An 8,857-nucleotide genomic window follows, 5' to 3' on the forward strand; every position below is an offset into this window, starting at 1 on the left:
TTGCTATACTCAATAACAAGCTTCTTGCTCTTGGTTTTAAAGGTACTCGATCCGACACTTCCTTGTTTGTTTATACATCTTCCATGATCAGAATATTTATGCTTATATATGTGGATGATATTCTCATCACAAGCAATAAAAGGTCGGCTATTGATGATTTTCTATCCGCTTTACACAATGACTTTGCTGTTAAAAATTTGGGTCCTTTACATTTTTTTCTTGGTGTTGAAATGATTCAAAATTCCAAGGGCTTCATTCTATCTCAGCATCGATATATCATGGATATCCTGAAATGTACCGATATGCTAGAAGCAAAACCGGTTCAGACTCCTATGGCCACAACAACAACACTCTTGGTTTATGAAGGTGAAGCATTTTCAGACCCAACACGTTATAGAAGCACTATTGGTGCTCTTCAATATCTTTGCATCACTAGGCCAGATATAGCATTCACAGTAAACAAGCTCTCTCAGTTTCTTCACAAGCCCACAATCCTCCATTGGCAGTCAACCAAGCGCTTGTTGCGCTACCTCAAGCACACCGTGGATTTTGGTCTCCAATTTCACAAGTCGCACTCCCTTTCACTACAAGCCTACTTCAATGCGGATTGGGCTGGAAGTAGGGATGATTGACGCTCCACAGGTGGCTACTATGTTTTTCTTGGGGGCAATCTAATTTCTTGGACTTGTAAGAAGCAAGCTACTGTAGCTCGCTCAAGCACCGAAGCTGAATATAAAGCATTAGCAAATACCGCGGTTGAGATCACATGATTATGTTCTCTTCTGACTGAACTTGAGATGCTTCCCTCTACAACTCCAATTCTTTGGTGTGACAATATTGGTGCCATATATTTATCCTCAAATCTAGTTTTTCATGCTCAAACTAAACATGTTGAGATAGATTTTCATTTTGTTCGAGATATGGTTGCTCGTGGTATATTAGACATCCGCTTCATTTCTACCAAAGATGAGATCGCTGATATCTTTACCAAGCCCCTATCTTCCTCTCGGTTCTCTCTTCTTCGTGACAAGCTGAACATTGCATCTGCACAGTTAAGCTTGAGGGGGCGTGTTAGAGACTTATCCACAGCAACAACCAGCGGTTCTTCACAAAGCAGTTACACGAAGATCATGAAGATCAGTTCAAATATTTTCCAGGATTCTTGATATGCAGTTACATGAAGATTAGTTCAAATATTTTTCAGAATTCTTGATATGTTCTTTAAATATGTAATTGGTTTAAATTCAAATATTTAAATTCAAATGTATTCCTCTGTTCCTATCTTTTCATGTTTCAGTTGTAACAAGAATATGTTTTACATCTCGATAAATACACGCCTATACCTATGTTTAAGGTAAGGTAGCAATTCTCCAAATATTTGAGCTTTCACACTAATAAAGTAACTATGTTGATCAAAATAATTCTATTGTATTGAAAGATGTTTATATGATGAGAAATTATAATGGTCTTATTCGCTACATCTATCACGAAAAAGTGTGACGAATTTTTAGTTGGATCATCTCTTTGAACTCTTGCTATCTAAAGATATTCTGAGGGAGACACATCCTATGTTAAACGCAACCTTTATTATTAATGAATATTATGCTATTGCTTCAAAAAAAAAGGACTCTTTTGCTGATGTCCATTTTGCAATTTTGCCATGAATGTGTTGTAGCTTTCATCCCCATCACACCCACCCACACTTCCATTGTCACCCTCTTCTCCCTTTTCGTCATCTGTCTCCCTGCATAAAGGTCAATGTATACAAAGCAGCAAGTGAAGTGGGATCCATCGCCACATTAATTGCTAAACACAAATCATAACATTTATCTCCCTAAAAACACAATCTATACTACATTAAAATACTTACTATTCTTCATATCTGATTACCTTATCAAATCATATTCGATACAATCAATTATGCTGGATACTCATGCAATTTTAGATTGTGTTTATTTATTTTAATCACACGCTTTTAGAATTCGATTGGTTGGGCGAATTTTGACAACAATCTAATTAACTTATTTTCTAATGACTGATAAGAGGATTGCCATAATTGATACACTCCCTTCACGGCTTACAAATAGTGTGATAGAAGAATTAGGATAAAATATTAATCTTCTATATATTTTCTTCGGTTATTCATTGGTGATGCAAGAAAAAAAATATATTCTATTCATAATTTTTTTTTTTCAATTTGAACCATATTAAATTAAAAAGATAAGTTTGTCCAGACAATGATGCGATGCGAGGATAGATGTATTGATTATTTTTTTTCAAACAACAAAAATGAGGGTCGGGGCATCATTACTCTTTTAAAAATAGCCATGAAAGGAAAGAAAAAAGGCGAACAATGAAAAAGGACAAAACCTATAAGAGATTCCATTGAAATTTTTGAAGCACCTAACAAATGAAATGGATGGTTGCCCTCTTCCCTACTTGTATTATAATTTTCTTTTCTCAACTAAGATATATGCTTAAAACGCCCACATGGGTTAACCATTCTAAACGAAAATGAGGGTCGGGGCATCATTACTCTTTTAAAAATGAGGGTCGGAGCATCATTCTAAACGACCCTCTTCCCTACTTGTATTATAATTTTCATTGTTTAAGGCCATATATACTAAACGCCTACTTGTATTGATTAAGGCCAAAATTTTCTCAAATTCAAAAATCCCTTTTTAGCATATACTACTCTCAAACACTCATACACTCCATTCTTCTTGATCTTTTAAGTGTTGTGAGTATTTCAAAAGATATTGTGCTTAATCTTCCTAGCTAGTACTCTCATTTGCTATATTATTTGGTTGATTTTATTTGAGAGTATATGTAACGACCTCAAAATTCTTACCATTTTTTTTTTAAATATATATATATCTGTGTATCAACATTCATACCTAAGCAGCGGAAACACAAATCATACAATCATTTACATATATATACAAAACAACACCAGAATCCAGTGTCTACAACCATAGCCATACAAAAATGCCCTTCTATCATCATCAACTCAAAATATACCCAACTTTGTCAAAAACTCACCCTAAACCAGGGTGATCAAATACTTTCTCTATCCACGAGCCTGATCTGCTCGCCTAACTGGCTCACCTGAAAAATGTTAGAGTAATGGGGTGAGTGGATGCTCAGTAAGTGGAAATATGCTATTATTAGTGTGTGGCAACTAAGTTAAGAATACTTAAAAAATTAGTACTAAACTGTAATGCAATAAATCATCTGTAAAACATATTTTTCTTTCTCAATTTAAAATATATTGTATCGTCTGTATTTTCTACTTTTCATACTGATAATATCATACTATACTCATCATATTCTGTAAAATTGTATACATTTACATATCTATACTTTATCCCTAGGACTCTATACGTCATGATTTGACCCCTCATGACAGGGTTGTGCGGCCCATAGGCGAGACTTTATCTGGTTGGCCCTCCAGATAAGTCAATATACTTTACACTACCTCAGTCCGGCCAAACTGCATCCTCTCCTAGGCACGGGACTGGCTACTACCTCGTCTAACTGGCCCCCTCTACCCAGCGTACTGGGGAGCTGCATCCTCTATGAGCACAGTTAGACGGTACCCACACACTATCTGAGAGCAACGGTACCGTGCTCTGTAATCTATATCTATACTGTATCTGTCTGTAATCTTTCCACAGGGATTTGATACTATATACATATATACATATATACTCATTTACTGTTTTCCCCATGTTTCCAAAATTACCCTCATGCTATCTTTCTGTACTGTAAATACTATAAACTCTGTATACTGTATCTGCTATATATATATATAACTGTCTGTATCACTGTCTATATTCTCTGTTTATATACTTTGTATGTTATGGTAATAGGAAACATGACATACTAAACTCTGTATATACTATTCTATATAAAGCTGTGATATAAATACTAATCTGAATAACACTGTATACATGTATATGTGTGTGTGTGTGTGTGTGTATATATATATATATATATATATATATATATATATATGTATCTCTGTTTCATGAAACTATTCGTATAAAAGCTGTGTTTGCATGTACAATTCTCTGTAAAATTTTCTGTGAATATATATCTGTCTCTGCATATTCTGTATAACTCCCATACACTGGGAAAAACTATGTAAACTGTACATATTGTCTACTTTCATACATTCAGTATAGTATGATATATATATATATATATATATATATATATTATAAAAGCTATATAAATTGCATTGTCACATAAAAGTCTACTTAGGCCACACAAGTATTTAAACTCATAATTTGTAAATACTGTATAATAAACTGGAATAAACATGTGTCGTTGAAATCTCTAATAACATTATGGAAACTCCTAACATAACATATTTCCCTTACTTTAATTTTGGAAAGCCCCTTAAAAATTCTGGCTTTATATCCGCAGGATTCCTAATTCAACATCCTGAAAATATAATCCCCCAGAACAAAATATCAGTATTTCTTAGTCTACATCATTTCCTATAACTGTCAAGTAGTCAAAAACTGAATAAAAGACCTTACCCTAGATTTGGGATGAAATCCAACTTCATTTTCCCGACGATCCACTCCAGCAAACTTGTAGAGAATTCCACCAGGAGCGTCGTGGTAGCTTTGGATCGTCAATCCGATGACTGGTAGGGTCAGAATCGAAGAGAGAAGGGAGAGAAAGTTGTAGAGAAAGAGAGAGAGAGTGAGGCACTAGTAAATGGATAAAAATCCCGATTTTTAGGTATTTATATTGCCAGATTCGTCGATGAGACACATCACCTCGTCGACGAGTCTTTTAATAAATTTGTCGACGAGTCCTTGTATTCGTTGACGAAATTCAGGCTACTCCATAACCCCTCTCGGTATTTTCTCATCGACGATGCCCTGTATTCGTTGAAGAATTTCCTTATGTACTCGTCGACAAGACCCTGTATTCGTCGACGAGTTTCCTTATGCACTCGTCAACGAAGTTGTGTATTCGTCGACGAGTTCTGACAATTCCTTGATATTATTATTATCTCCAAAATGTGATGTCGTCGACGAACGCTCCACGTTCGTCGACAAAGTCTACTGCCTCTTTTTGTTCCTGTTTTTATTTTCCTTTCTCTTTAATATTTGAATATGAATATTTTCTGGGTCGTTACAGTATAACATTAAGTTCTTCCACCAATTTTATTTGATAAATCTTGAGTGGGAAGACTTAGAAGGCTGTGGTTCTTGCATCGTCATTGCAAGACACCTAAGCCTATATTTTGTGTGCAAAATCATTTTCAAAACTTGCATTCAAACACTCCTTGTGCTTAGTATATTGAGAACATCTTGTTGAGTTTTTTTGAATCATCTTGTTAAGCATATTTGAAACCTTGATTTGATTTTGTGATATTCATATACTGTGTTTCAAATCTTGCTTTGATATATACACTCTTGATCTATATTGATTATCTATACTTATTTGAGTGTCTAGCACATGTTAGAGCACCGAGCTTATAGTTCATATATCATTGAGGCGCATTGATTATATTGTGCGTAGTGGTACATATCAACTTGTGTAAGAAGCATTTATTTGTACGTAAATTTTATATCATTGGTTGTATTCTAGGCGTGGGCCTGAAAAGAGAGACTAGTCATGTTGAATAGTCCTAAATTGGTTTAAACCCAGTTAAGAAAGTTAGGTGCTTAATCCTAGTAAGATGTAGATTGAGGTTAGCCCCGCTAATTAACCTGGTTGTAACCGGTGCCGCTCCATTCGTTTAAGTGAGCTGTAATGGAATCCTTATATTGGTGTAGCCAAGGCGGGGACATAGGTACAGTTGGCCGAACCCCGATAACATATCGTGTGTGCATTTTATTTTTCCGTAATTTATTAACTGCATGTGTATGGTATATTGTGAATGCTGCACATGATTTAATTTCCGCACGTCTTATTTATTTGCGCATTTGAAATTGTATAGACAGACCCTAAGTTGTGAATATACTATTGCTGAACTAGTTGAACCTAAGGGAGAAATTTTTAAATTTCCAATTCACCCCCCTTTTGGGAATACACCAAAGCTAACATTATCACTCATCACTCCTCACTCATCACTTACTCCTCACCCATCGCCATTCTACGGGGCGACATGACAGGAAAATTAATTAAATTTATTAATTAACATATTATAATTTAAAAAGGGTTGCATGCATGCAAACAGGTGGGCTGAGAGGAGAAATGACAGGAAAATTAATAATTAATAAATTTAATTATTATTATTTATATAAAATTAGTTATTTTTTTATTCAAATTTTGTAATGCATAATTTTTTTAAAAAAAATTTGTTATTAGTAGTTTTAAATTTATTTAAAAATAAATAAACACAGGTTAAATTTTATAATTAAAAAATTTTCTCTTTATTCAAAATCTGTAATACATAAATTAAAATTTTCATATTCATTCAAAATCCGTAATACATAACTATTTTGGTGTTATACAGAAAATGCTTAGTTTTTTTTTTAACAAAGTCAAAAACCCTAACTTTGCTTTGTCTCAATCCTAAAACCAGTTTGTTAATAAAATCATTTCCCCATTCACCTCCTCTTGCTTTTTTTTTTTTTTTTATCCTATGACTCAAAAAATATTTTAAAAAATAAAAAATTTGTAATTTTTTCACTTTTAATTAATATTAAATTTTTGTGTTTAAATAAAAAATAAAATTATTATTTTTTATGTTAATAAAATTATTAAGGGGCGGGGGAAACAGGGGTAGAAAATAAGGGTAGTATGGTACAAAAAATGGGTCATTAGGAAAACGCGGAGCAAAGTTGGAGGGGGCAGAGCAAGGAAGTGGCAGAAGTCAGAGGTGCATGCTGTGAGGAACCCCTTCACCGAAGGTGCATGCTATGAGTGTGTATTGTACATTTTGTGCTCACAAACTTTTTAAATTATTAATTTTCCTGTCATGCCACCCCCTGCATTTTGATTTTGCATGCAAACACCTCGCTCTGATTTTCAGGAAAATCTCGCTGGATGGTCCAGCGAGATTTGTTTGCCATGTGTCATCATCCCAATTGCCCTAACCCTTTAAATCTTGTTGGACCAAGTAGCAAGATTACGTCAAAGTTATTTTGAGAAATAATTTCCCAAATAGGGTATTATTTAATATATTATTTTAAAATAAAAATAAAACAGGAAAAAACTCAAAGTAATTCTCGCCAAGTTCTTCATGCCAAGTTGAAGCATGCACAATTAGAGAATACTTGAATTATACAATTAATCAGGGATGGACTGAGTTTTATGTGATCACATCTCACAGATGTAAAAAATTTAATTCTCGACACTAATAAAGTAATTATGTTGATCAAAATAATTCTATTGTATTGAAAGATATTTATATGATGAGAAATTATAATGGTCTTATTCGCTACATCTGTCACGAAAAAATGTGACGAATTTTTAGTTGGATCATCTCTTCGAACTCTTGCTATCTAAAGATATTCTGTGGGAGACACATCCTACGTTAAAGGCAACCTTTATTATTAATGAATATTATGCTATTGCTTCAAAAAAAAAAAAAAAAAAGGGACTCTTTTGCTGATGTCCATTTTGCAATTTTGCCATGAATGTGTTGTAGCTTTCATCCCATCACACCCACCCACCCACACATCCATTGTCACCCTCTTCACCCTTTTCGTCATCTGTCTCCCTGCACAAAGGTCAATGCAAACAGAGCATCCAAGTGAAGTGGGATCCACACAAATCATAACATTTATCTCCCTAAAAACACAATCTATACTGCATTAAAATACTTAGTATTCTTCATACCTGGTTACCTTATCAAATCATATTTGATAAAATTAATTATGTTGGATCCTCATGCAATTGTAGATTGTGCTTATTTATTTCAACCACACGATTTTAAATTCGATTGGTTGGGCAAATTTTGACAACAATCTAATTAACTTATTTCCTAATGACTGATAAGAGGATTGTCATAATTGATACACTCCCTTCATGGTTTACAATTAGTTAATTTTCTATATATTTTCTTTGGTTACTCTCCGGTGAAGCATGAAAAACAAATTCTATTCGTAATTTTTTTTTCAACTTGAACCATATTAAATTAAAAAGATAAGATCGTACACACAATCGTGATTCGATGGGAGCATAGATGTATTGATTATTTTTTTTCAAACAACAAAAATGAGGATCGGAGCATCATTACTCTTTTAAAAATAGTCATGAAAGGAAAGGAAAGGAAAAAGGGATGGTGAACAATGAAAAAGCACAAAACCTGTAAGAGATTCCATTGAAATTTTTGAAGCACCTAGCAAATGAAATGGATGGTTGCCCTCTTCCCTACTTGTATTATAATTGTCTTTTGTCAACTAAGATATATGCTTAAAACGCCCACATGGGCTGTTCTCAACTTCTATTCTTTGATTGGGGTTTGCAGCAGCAATTTTCAAGCTCTTTTGGAATAACACTATGGTACAAAGACTTTCACTTTTCAGCAGACATTGATAGGTGGTGGGCCTTAAATGGGGCAGGTCCATCTTATGCTGTGGAGAGAGAGAGAGTGAGAGAGAGAAGCCCCTTCTGCATGATATGGGTTGGCCTGTATGATTCAAATGCTGTGGCAGAGAGAGAGAGAGAGAATCCCCTTTTGCATGATATGGGTTGGCCTGTATGATTCAAATGCTGCGGCTGCCGCTGCATCCTTGGTGGTGGCCTTTGTTCATTATTGCATACCCATGTAGTGTGGGTGGTGGGTATGAATTTTTTTGAAATTTTGAAAATTTTATTAAAATTTTATATATGTTATGAGTATTATTTATATTATATATATATATATATATATAAATTTTAT

This window comes from Malania oleifera, chromosome 7, assembly GCF_029873635.1.
Source record: "Malania oleifera isolate guangnan ecotype guangnan chromosome 7, ASM2987363v1, whole genome shotgun sequence".
Classification (NCBI taxonomy): domain Eukaryota; kingdom Viridiplantae; phylum Streptophyta; class Magnoliopsida; order Santalales; family Ximeniaceae; genus Malania; species Malania oleifera.